We start from the raw sequence: 11,934 nt of genomic DNA on the forward strand, positions 1-11,934 counted from the left end.
TGTGGACGTCGACAGTGACATCTGCACCATTGGCGAAGGCATCTCCAGTCGCGCGCATTTCTCAAAGGCTACCATGCTGACTAAATGAAGATTGGGTAACTTAGATATCCAAGGGTTTTGCTTTTCATACGTGTATACAAGACAAAACGGTAGATGTGAAGTAGCGCTAAGCGTTCTCATGGGCTCCAAGTTTTTCAATCTTCATAATATATTTATAGTCTAGAAATGCCCCACAGTTCAGAATTCATACATTTACTTATGCTTGTTCGAACTTTGGATGGTTTTGGTTGTGAACAAATTAAGTTGAAAGTGTACTGGCCCTAACACTCCTCGGTTTAGTCATATGCAATTTCTTTGAGACACTAAAGTGCGGAACAGCCAACCAGTGTTATAGGACGGTGAATAGTTTGGTTCCAGGGGCCGCTTGGTTTGGCCGCCGCCAACTGCCGTAAACGCAACTAGTCTTGATATTTCGCGTTCCTACAGAACTGCCGCAACACGAGGTAGCGGGATCGAATGCCGGCCACGGCGGCTGCATTTCGATGGAGGCGATATGCGAAAACACCCGTGTACTTAGATTTAGGTGCACGTTAAAGAACCCCAGGTTGTCAAAATTTCTTCCACTACTACGGCGTACCTCATAATGAGAAAGTGGTTTTGGCACGTCAAACCCCATAACTTAATTTTTTTTTACGCACAGGAGACCAATGCGGGTATTCTGTAAAAGTCCACCTAGCGGACTGTCCATTTCGGCCGCTGCTAATCGGCTAGGCCCGCTCGTCTCCCCCTCGCTCGTACAGCTGCAACCAACCAGCAGCGGCCGAAATGGACAGTCCACTAGGTGGACTCTTGCAGAATACTCCTCCAGAACTCTCAGCACATTTATGTGGCAGCTATATTTTGAACTGGTGAATTTTCAATTTTGATTTAGAACTGATCCTGTTCCTCCGTCATGCCTGCCACCAGCGTTTGTTCGTGACGCCTTCGTCGTCACTTGTGCGTCATCAAACCCGCAGACGCAGTGCATGCTTGGTCGACAGGTGGTGACTGGGGTCAAAGATAGCTTTAAGAATGAAATTTGTACGTGACTAGTTAACAACTAAAGCGAGATTGAACAACGATTCAGTGGTAAAGCCTAAAATGACAAATTTCTGAATCCCACCTTTCGCTCTGTGCACCGGTTCTGTAATTGTAACGCGTAAAACATTGTATTTAATGTATACTAGACTCGTCAGTAATGCGATATCTCCATTATTCCCATCTTTGTCACTTTTGCAGGCCCGGCGGGGTCTAATGTAATCGTCATTTGTTCTTCCCTTCCTCTATACGTAAGCATAGCGGTCGCCACCTATACCGTTAAAGCTGTATGGTGGCGCCACCTGAGTTATCTCTGTGTTGTGGTGCAGCAATAAAATTCAGTTTCGCTTGAAGGTAAAGTATTGAAAGCGATAACAAGATTGAGCTTTGCGTTGAAAGCGTCTCAGAGTACTGAGCTGATGAGTAGCGTATCAGAGCTGCTGCAGGCTTGGAGGAACGAAAAAGAAGGAAGGAAGGAAATTAACTTTGTTCGAGGTCCTGCAGGCCACGAGAGCTTTGGGCTCTCATGGGCGTCTCCCACGACGGAACCGGGAGGTTGAGTTTCCTGGTGGCGTCGTGGACCTGCTGGACGACCCAGGGTTGGGGAGCTAGTTCTTCGCTCCGGATTGCTTCCTCAAACTTGCGCTTGTCCTGTTCGCAGTTTATGTGAGCTTGCGAGCACGGCCAGAGGAAATGATAGACGTTAAAGGATGTATTGCAATTAGTGCAATAAGACTTGTCGTAGTGCTCAGGCATGTAATGGTGTAGTCTGTTTTGCGTGGGGTATGTGTCTGTTTGTATCATTCTGCGTGTAACCGCTTGAGCTCGAGTGAGCGTGCAGTGTGACGTGCTATACTCTCAACGTTGTAGGTAGTAGTTTTTCGTGATTTCCTTGTATGTAGTGGGGGCGTCCTTGTTCTCCGAGTGGTCGGGTGAAGCCGCGCGGTCTGTAAGCGCGCGCGCAGCCTCGTGCGCCGCCCCGTTAAGGTTGGGGACGTCGCCGATCTTTGGTCCTAAGTGTGCCGGGAACCAGTATATGACGTGTTTCTTAATCTCTTTCTTTGTAAAAATTCTGAGAGCCTGTGCGCAGACCGTGCCGTTTTGGGAAGTTCTGGTAGCGGCTATGGAGTCGCTGTAGATATGGGAAAGATTGTCGTTGGTGAGCGCAACAGCGATAGCAACCTGTTCGGCCTGTTCAGGCTTCCTTGCAATTACCGTGGCTGCATGTCTTGTGGATCCGCGCCCGTCCACAACCGCCACTGCGAAAGCTTTGTTTCCCGCGTATGCAGCCGCGTCCACAAAAGCTGAGCGTTCGCGGTTCGCCAAGGCTTGGTTAAGGAGGATTGTCCTCACGCTTGTCTTCTGCCCTTGTTGTTTTCGGAGTGTACGCTTCTGGTTATAGGTAGGACTGTGATCTTGGCACGGATGTTCCGTGGGAAGTCCGCAAAGTATTTTTCTATGCTTCCTTGAGCAAAGCCTAACTTCCCTAGGATCGTGCGCCCCGGAGGCGTCGTCGAAAGGCTGGCAAGCTGGGCGCGCTGCTGGGCTTCGGCAATTTCTTCCAGGGTGTTGTGCATGCCCAGGCGCCCCATATTCTCGTTGCTGGTGCTCGTCGGAATGCCGAGGGCTTGCTTGGTGACCTTTCTGTTCTGGGCATTAAGTCTGTCTCTTTCGGATCGTGACCAATTTAGCATTGCCCAACGTATGCGAAGTGACAGGTGACGAACGCGTGCATGAGTTTGATGAGATTATGTTCCTTGAGGCCCCTGTGTCTACCTGCAATTCTTCTGATGAGCCCGATAGCGTTGTTGGTCTTGGTGATGAGCTTCTGAACCGTAGAGGCATTGACGTCTTTAGTCTCTACAATCATACCCAGGACTCTGATTTTGTCGACGCACTGTATGGCGTGTCCCGAATTGGTTCGTACGGTAATTTCTTGATTATAATCGAACGGCCGCAGGCCAACGAAAAAGAACTAGGGGGGCGCATGACGTCACACAGCTGCCTCCTGCAAGCCAACCTCCTCTGACTCCGCCCGTCTCTCTCTGCGGGGTTTATCTACGCGGTGGCTCTTTGAAAAGCTCCACCTTTCAAAGTGAGCGATATTTATTTGGATAAAATACATAATTTTATGGGTGAGCTGTTGCTGTACAGACCAACGCTAAAGGGGTGACCTACCAAGAACTGCAGCACACAAACCTACAAAGACGTACGTCTCATGACCCCAGATGGACAACCCGTACCCAAAGTCGAGAGGATAAGGGTGTTGGGAATGATTATAGAAGGCGAGGGCACCAACCGAGAAACTATTCGCAAGATCGAAGCCAAAGTTTCTCAGACGATGCGATTGATCAAGAGAATTACCAACAGATACGAGTCAATGAAAGAAGCAAGCGTCATCAGAATCATCCAGGTGTTTTTCATAAGTCAGATCAGGTATGTGGCGGCCTACCACAGATAGGGCGCCGCAGAAAAGAAGAAGCTAGACGGTCTGATTAGGAAGATATATAAACAAGGGATTGGACTTATGCTAAGCACGAGCACGGCGACACTCCTAGAGCTGAGACTGCACAACACGCTAGAGGAGCTAATAGAAGCGCAACGTATAGCGCAATACGAACGCCTCTCCAAGACGACGGCGGGCAGATGCAACCTAGACAAATTAGGGATGCGCTACCACACACAACACGGAGACAAACGGGACATACCAAGGAAATAAGGGCCAAACTCATGGTACCACCCTTGTACAAGAATATGCATCCTGTGCACCACGAGGGCAGGAGAAAAAGCAGTGCAAAAACATGGCGAAGGACTACGGAAGGAACAAGGACGCGGTCTTTGTAGATGCTGCACGTTACAAACACAAACGAAGCTTTGTCGCAGCAGTATTTAACCACAACAGACAATGCTGCACAAGCTTGACTATACGCAAGACACGCATCAAAACTGCGGAAGAAGCGGCTATAGCGTTAGCCATAGCACAACGCAACGCATGCTATATAATCAGCGATTCCCATACGGCAGTACGCAACTTCGCGAATGGCCGGATCTCAGCTCAGGCGCTAAACATACTCACAATAGGCAAACCAACACGGGAAGACAGATGCGTCCAAATCCTATGGATACCAGCCCACACGACCGATTCAGCGGGAGAGAACAACCCTAACGCGGCGGCACACAACGTATCTCGAGGACTGAATTTCCGAGCTGCGACGAACGTAGACTCCTGGACAGGGCCCCATCCTCGCTATCAAAGTTTGTCCGCCTTAAAGAAATCACTTAATCTCCCTTCACTTGACATGCGCAGGAAATTATCACGGTTGACCTTCTTCCATAGCCTTTACCACAGCAACATTGCATTCGCTCGAGCCCATATTCTTCCCGCTCCCCATATCTCTACCCGCACAGACCATGTTCATAAAGTAAAACCTATATTTGCCAGGGCTAACGCTTATCAAAATTCGCCTCTAGTTTTATCTATTGCCGAATGGAACTCGCTACCTGCAAACATTGTCTCGCTTACGGAATCATCATCATTTCATGCAGCACTGCTAACCTTTTTAGTGTGTCTCAACCTGTCAGATCCCACGTTTTCTTGAATATTTATATAAAGAGTGTTTTCAAGTGCTTGGCATTGTGTAAAATTCATTCCGTTTCATCAGATATGTGGCTGTGTAGGCTGTTTACCTAAGTGTTTATCCTTAACCTCGTGTTCTGATGGGTACTGATTGTTTGCATCACATTTTAGGTTCTTATGCGCGTTTCACGCTACTAAACATTGTATAAATTTCGTTACCCTTTTCTTTCTTTCTTTCTTTTTTTGTTTGCTTCTGCTAGATGTTTTTCATGGTTCCTAATGCCTTCATATATTTACAATGCACAGATTTCAATCATGCTTGAACTTTTTCGTCCCCCCCTATGTAATGCCCTAACGGGCCCTTAGGGTACTCAAATAAATAAATAAATAAATTAATAAGTATGGGAATAGGAAGACAGAATGACCAGGATCAACGATATCACCAACCATTACAAGATGCAAAGATGCACTTATCCATCACCTCCTCCACAACTCACTAGATCGCAAGCTGTCCAGTGGCGACAATTACAAACCAAATCATACAAGAATCCGATACTAATGCTCGCTATTTATCCAGAAATATACACAACAGATAGATGCAAAGTGTGTGGCACCAGAGCCACGCTAGAACACATGCTATGGGAATGCCAGGAACTAATACAGGACAATGCGAGCGAAGCCTCCATCGATAGCCTCCGCGCGCGATGGCAAGCCGCGTTGCTCAGCTCGAACCCGGAAGACCAACTCTGGGCAGTCCAGCGGGCCAAGGAAGCCGCCGAGAGGCAAGAACTCTTGGCCGTAACCTCGGAGGGTGCCCCAGCCCACTAACTCGTTGGACGCGCGTCGTTCTGATCCGAAATATAGTTTTCTCACCCATTCACTTTTACAGCAATTGCTTGGCGTAAAGCTCGTGCTCGTTTTTTTATTTTGTTTGCTAGTATAAATGGTATAAATGAATATTTGGGCCACAGAGGAGCAGGAACAGTTCCTGTGTTGAAGGTTTCATGCTTCCAAAGTTTTTTTTTTAATATCCCAGCTGGAACATTCAAACAGGCTGGGAGGTCAAAAGTTTAATACAGTTGATGTCAATAGCGAAATGACGCAGTGCCACCTACAAGCTTTGAGCGATTTCATTTTCTCTGTACATCTTCTTAAGCACTATATAGGGCATTCAGCATCTGCGAATAGTGTGGGCTACCGTGCAAGCTACGTGTCATTGTCTGTGTGATGTCGCTGTCCGTAATGGCGGTGTCAATGCTTTCGACGTTGTTTTCAACCTACGGCTTTATTCTCAGCGTATCCTCTATTGCGGGCAGGTGCGAGGTTTGAAGCTTATCATCAGTGTCATGTAAGTCTCCTTTTGCCGCTGACTGTGTTTGCGCGAGCATGACAATGCCGAATTGACAATGACATTGTCAATTGTCATTGTCAATTGAATCGACAACCGCCATCTTGTCAAGAGCAATTTCTATGTGATGCATATAATGTAACTCATGTCCAGCGCAGTATTACTTATTATGGCCTCCGATATACATGCACAGAGGCCACAGCTAACATAAAGCTTTAGTTTGGCACCCTGTTATAAGTATTATGTTATAGCTTCAAGCTTTATCACCCAGTTACACGGTACACAGCTGCAGCTTATTGGCTTAGGCAGCCAAATAACTGGGATTATTGCAAGGTGATCTTTTTAGCTGCATTAAACTTAAAAAATGCCTGCGACAGATAGTACAATTCTAACTTTTCAGCTAAATTACTCAATGAGGCAGCCATTATAGGAGAAATCAAAATGCAAAATTGAATACAGTGAACTCTCACTTGAGTGAACTTCAAGGGATCGAAGGAACTAGTTCACTTAACTGAAAGTTCACTAAACTGAATATTGACTACACCAACATAAGACGGGGCTTACAGAGTCAAAAGTTTGAAGTGCAATTCATGGAACAAAAGACATGGCATCCATAGTGTTAGAAATGTGTGAAATGGAATTTGTACATATCAACAAGTACAAGGTCCTCCTATCTAAACGTTGGCCAGCCTGTCTGAGGCACTTTATCCCTGTTTACAAACTTTATACCACAAGGTTCATAATAGTTATAATGCTGCCTTTCTCGCTTAGAAAAAATATCTGTAATCTTCTTCTGCACTTGCACTATTAAAGCACAGGAAGTAACAAAGCTGTCTAAAGAGTCAATGTTTTTGTACACTTCTGGCATAGTTTGCTGTTGAGACACCAAGTCTCTCAACTTTCCAATGTACCCTACACCCTCAGCTAGAGTTATAGGGCTTGAAACTGGCTTGGCAGTTGCCTGTACTTCGTCGGACTCATCTCGAAAGTGGGCACGCGAATTGCCGTTGTTACTTTAAACTGGAAGGCTGAACAGAGCCGATGAAAAACGCATCACGTGGGTCGTTTTTGCGGAACCGACGAGACAGGAAAGAAAGAGACGATGACCATGACACGACTAGCCGGTCGCTGATCGCTGCTTTGCTCTGGCGGCGTTGTAAGCGCCAGCAATGTTACTTTGTTCATGGCCTCCGAGATTACATGCTTGCTCGTTTTGTGTGGGCTGTCTCGGAGGCCATGCCTCGTTGCCGTTCGTTTTCTGCGCCGCCGCTTCGCCCCAGGGCCACTGCAGCGCCAGCAACGTTACATTGCCGCTGGAGCGCCGGTTTGACGAGGGCGGGCATCGGTTGCGCCTGCAGTGCAGGGCACAAAACGTCGTTGAACTGACGGTAAAAATAAGCATTGGTCCTCTGAGCGAGTTCGTTAAACTGAAATATTGACTGTTCCGAAATTCGTTTAAGTGAAACATTTTTGCATAGAATCTATAAGAAAACTGCCGGGGATTTTTAAAAAGTTCGTTATTCTGAGATATTCGATAAACCGACGTTGGTACAACCGACAGTTTACTGTATTTGACATAATTGGACTAATGAACCTTTTTATTGAATTACCTTAGGGCACATATATCAATTTACAATTTGTAGCCCGTGGGTTCACAAGGCCTATACTGCACTTTGAACAAGTTTGCAGGACTGCACCAGTTCCGAGATATTAAGCTTTGAAGTGTTCTACAAAATGAATTGGCATTCCAGTTACTTTTTCTTGCACGGCCCAGTGGTGTTGAAAATTTTGAGAAATGGTGATAATTGCATTGGTAATGCTTAAGGCAACATATATGAAGAGGTTAGTTTTTCCTAAAGCCGTATGAATGGGGTATACTGATGTGAAAGGAGCTTTGATGCGAGGTCGATACTACGGACAATTTTTCTGCCACATGATGAGAAGCTTTACTTTCTACGTCTGAACTAGTATTGCTAGTGGCACATCCCTCCGCGTCTGGCTCAATAAGCGAAAGCCTTAGATCTCTGTTACAGGGTCGCGTTGTGATGTATAGAAAATATCACGTGACCCAAGGAAGGCCGGAACGGAAACAAACCGTGTATAAGAGATGGTTACTGATTATCAAAGCTATTAAGTTATTGATTGGGGAATGCATTAATATTAATTAAGGTTGTTAAGGAGAATTAAGGTGGATGAAGGTGCATGATAGAGGGTTAGAGTGGATTAAGGTGTTTGAAGGAGGCTTATGGTGGATTAACCTTTATTAAAGTCGATGAGGAGGATGAAGGTAAATTAGGATGAAATACGCTTCAGTGCTAAAATTATTGCCGGCAGAATATTTCTTGCACTACTGACTCATGACCACAATCATGATTGATTGCTCAATCTTCGTAATCAAAGCGCATTATTGCAGTGATTTCGGCTCGTGTTAAATCAATGGAAAAAGTTTCCTCACACAACAAAACCGCAGAAAGATGGTTTTAAAATATTCGCTATTAAAGCGAAGATTCCCGGCCTCCGCCTAGATGTCGTGCACGAAAAAATGGCGTGCACGAAAAAGAAAAACGCAAGATCAGCGCGTTTTCATCGTGTAGAAAAACGGGCGCAAGACCGCTTCCTGCCGGGGGGGGGGGGGCGCAAGGGGCGAGGAGGAGGCGGGGAGGTCGCGCGGCGGCGGCAGAGTTCAAGGAGTGGCGGTACTTTCAAATTATCAAGGTAATTTATCTTCCGTGTTCCTGTGCTGACCTCTGACGCACGCCGCTGGAAACGTTTTGGAAGGGTGCCGGTGATTTCGCCGGTTGATTTGTATACCTGTGCCCATGTTGAGTGTGCGACGGTTGTGCGTTTCGTGGATTCATTCATTCATTCATTCATTCATTCATTCATTCATTCATTCATTCATTCATTCATTCATTCATTCATTCATTCATTCATTCATTCGTGGTTCGCGATTTATTGTTGATGGTTTCTCGGGAACAGCATGTCGTTAACCTATCGGCTATACTCGGTGAAAAGGCCCGAGTGAGATATGGTAACAGGGCGACCGATAAAGGCACGCCGAGTCTCGAAAAGTTGGCGCTATGTGGAGCCTAGCCAGTGGCGTTGCAAGCGTTGCATCTGGTTGTTGCACGAGACGAGACCAGTGGTCACCCGTCAGTCCGGTGCAGTAGAATATTAGAATAACGTTAGCCTGATGTTCACTGCCCGTTTCCCTTAGAGCAGTGCATAAACAGAGCAGCTTAGCAGAAACGCTAGTTTGTGTTTACTGTGACGTGCGCACAACGCCCGTACCAGCAGCTGAAGGCATCACGCTTCCCTGGCGTCGCCACTGAAGCGATTGAACGGATAGCTGATGGTGCGTCGACTTCGCTTCGTCCCTATTGAAGCGAAAGTTTTACTAACCTATAGTCATGCTATAGTCGCGGACAACTTTCTGTGGCAATGAAGGGAAAGTTACGGGGGCGGAGCTTCTGCCCATGTGTTACCGCACCAAGTAGTCCGCCATCGTTTGACAGTGCTTTTGGTTGCGCGGAACAGACGCTGAAACGACGCAGCTTCCACGTTCGGCGGTTTCGCGTTTGCCCAGACGCGGAAGGGGAAAGCGGCAAAATAAGTAAACATTTACATTCAGTGGTGTGTTTTATCTTATTTAACTGTTTCTAATAAAGTGCTTACGTTTTCTCTTCCCTAGCTTAAACTAACGTGGATGGAAATACGGAAATCTTTTAAGAAGCGCTCTCACTTGTGCGCGCTTTACCTCCTAACTTTCCCTTCATTGTTACAGAAAGTTGTCAGTTAGTTTAGTCGAACCGAGTTTCGCCGTCGCCCGCGATTTCACCTTCATTTGACCGAAGCTGTGCCGTAGCCTTGTCAATGCATCACGTCACTCGCCGCGCCGAGCTCCGCCGCCTGACCACGTGACTTGCCGCGCGCCTGGCTAAAAGAGGAGTGCCGCGCTCACCTAGCCAGTGCGGGCTTGGCCATGGATGAGAGCGAGGCCGGGCCTTCTCTGAACGTTGCGCAGAAGCGGGAGGCTTTGAGCAGTCGTCGCCAAGCGGCGTCTGACCACCCCGCGGATATCGCTTGGCGAGCTGCTTCACTGGAGGGGGTCCGGAATGCAACAGGCATCGCACCGTCGAGATCAATCTAGTGACCGCGCTCGCGGCCTATTCGGTTGTGCTGCGACACTGTGCATGTTCACGGCGTCTCTTTGTATGTCAAGCACTTGCGCTTTCCCTGTGGCACAGCAGGCGTCGCACTGTTGAACGATGCGTGTCTACCCAAGCCTAATCGCAGTCATGTCTAGCCACCGACCTAGGCACAGCTGTCATACCTGGCTTAACGATGATTCTATTCCTAAGTATAATAATTACTGCAAAATCAAAGGTTAACCAAGCTTTAGTTTTGCATATCCAGGGTTAGCTGAGCTAAGCCGCAGCCATTTTTTTTTGCATCCAAACTCACTCCTCGTCTCGGGAGGCCTACTAGCCCTGCGCGCGCGAGCCGTGCATTCGCCTTCGAGCAGGACATCACAACTACGGCGACGGCAGCGTTTTGCGCCTCGAGCATCCGAATAATTGCCATCGCAATAAAAAACTTGCTTATTTATATTTTTTACGCACGCTGGTTATTCTGTTCGCAGCTCGGCGTTCTGTCAGCTGAAGAGCTTTTAAATGAGAAAAAACTCTTTCAGTTATCTGGTACGCCATGACGATGACAGCAGATTGAAATATTCGACAATTTCAAGAAGTGAGTTCTCGAGTCAAAGGCGAAACGAATAACAAAAAATATCCGATTCGTAATCAATGTTTGGAACATGCGCTCATTCCTAATTAAGACATATCAAGCATTAACTCTAACCACGTGCCTTAATTTTTTATTTTCAGTAAGGCTTTTACTCACTACATGCTAATCTCGCCGTCATTTTATAATCATACGTGAACGCAGATATTAATACACACTTGCCTGAGGAAGCGGCAGTGGGGCGGGGATGTTGGGGCTTTAGCCTGAACGGCTATACGAAGGTGACCGTCTTATGCACGTAGGACAGTTGCCCAGACGATGCGCCGCCATTCCTGTTTCTTAGATGGCAGACAACAAAAGATCGGGTCCATGATCTGAAGTAAAAGTTATGGAGGAAGGAAAAAGATAGGAGATACCGCAACGCGGCTGAAGCCAACCTGGTGGCCGAACGCGTGATGCACGTCAAAGTGCGCGGTTGGTTTTAGTGTTCCCGCTCTGCAGGCGGCGCCACGGCAGGGCAGTGAACAAACGCGCACTGAATAAAAACTACTGGAGTACTACTGGTATAGTGCCTAGAATATACTATTGTAGGCACTATACTACTGGGAGCCAAATGTCTCAGCAAATGTCGATTCTTTCTCCGCGATCTCGACGCAAGAAGTCACGTGTTGGCCCACCACTATGGTTCCATGGAGCGTTCGCTTGCCGAGGCTGTTGTTGTTGTAGCATGTCACACGTGCGGCTCCTACCCACGATGGGGGATCGACCAAGATATGGGTGGATTATTCCAAATTAACATGGAACATAAATTTACTAATAATATGGAATTAGCATTGAATAGCGTAGACTTACCTGTTAAAATAAAATCAGGAAGGTCATATGAAATGAGTAATACTCCCTCCTTTATTTTGCTTCCTCCTTGGTTCATAGGAGACGCCACCATCGAGACATTACCATCCCTGATGCTACCATCGGTTGTGCTCACGACTACTGTTAGCTGAGGGACTAGCGGCACCTGTCGGCAAGCGGCAGGGAGTAGCAGTACCAGCGACAACATACGTAGAGGATGTGCTGGCCTACACCAGTGAAACCATAAAATGCCTGGAGCGTCACCAAACAGAACTAGGCCGTTGGCTGCTAGGGGGCAACATAACCACTGCAAATGCAGCAGTAAGCGGTGAAATGAGCT

The 11,934-nt window shown here is 47.1% G+C and overlaps 1 long non-coding RNA gene across 1 annotated transcript in view; it reads right to left on the reverse strand.

The window, feature by feature from the left end:
• LOC139059163 (uncharacterized) overlaps positions 1-11,934 on the reverse strand; it is a 47,242-nt gene that overhangs the window by 13,918 nt on the left and 21,390 nt on the right. The gene's annotated exons all lie outside the window — the stretch shown is intronic.

Source organism: Dermacentor albipictus, chromosome 4, assembly GCF_038994185.2.
Source record: "Dermacentor albipictus isolate Rhodes 1998 colony chromosome 4, USDA_Dalb.pri_finalv2, whole genome shotgun sequence".
NCBI lineage: Eukaryota > Metazoa > Arthropoda > Arachnida > Ixodida > Ixodidae > Dermacentor > Dermacentor albipictus.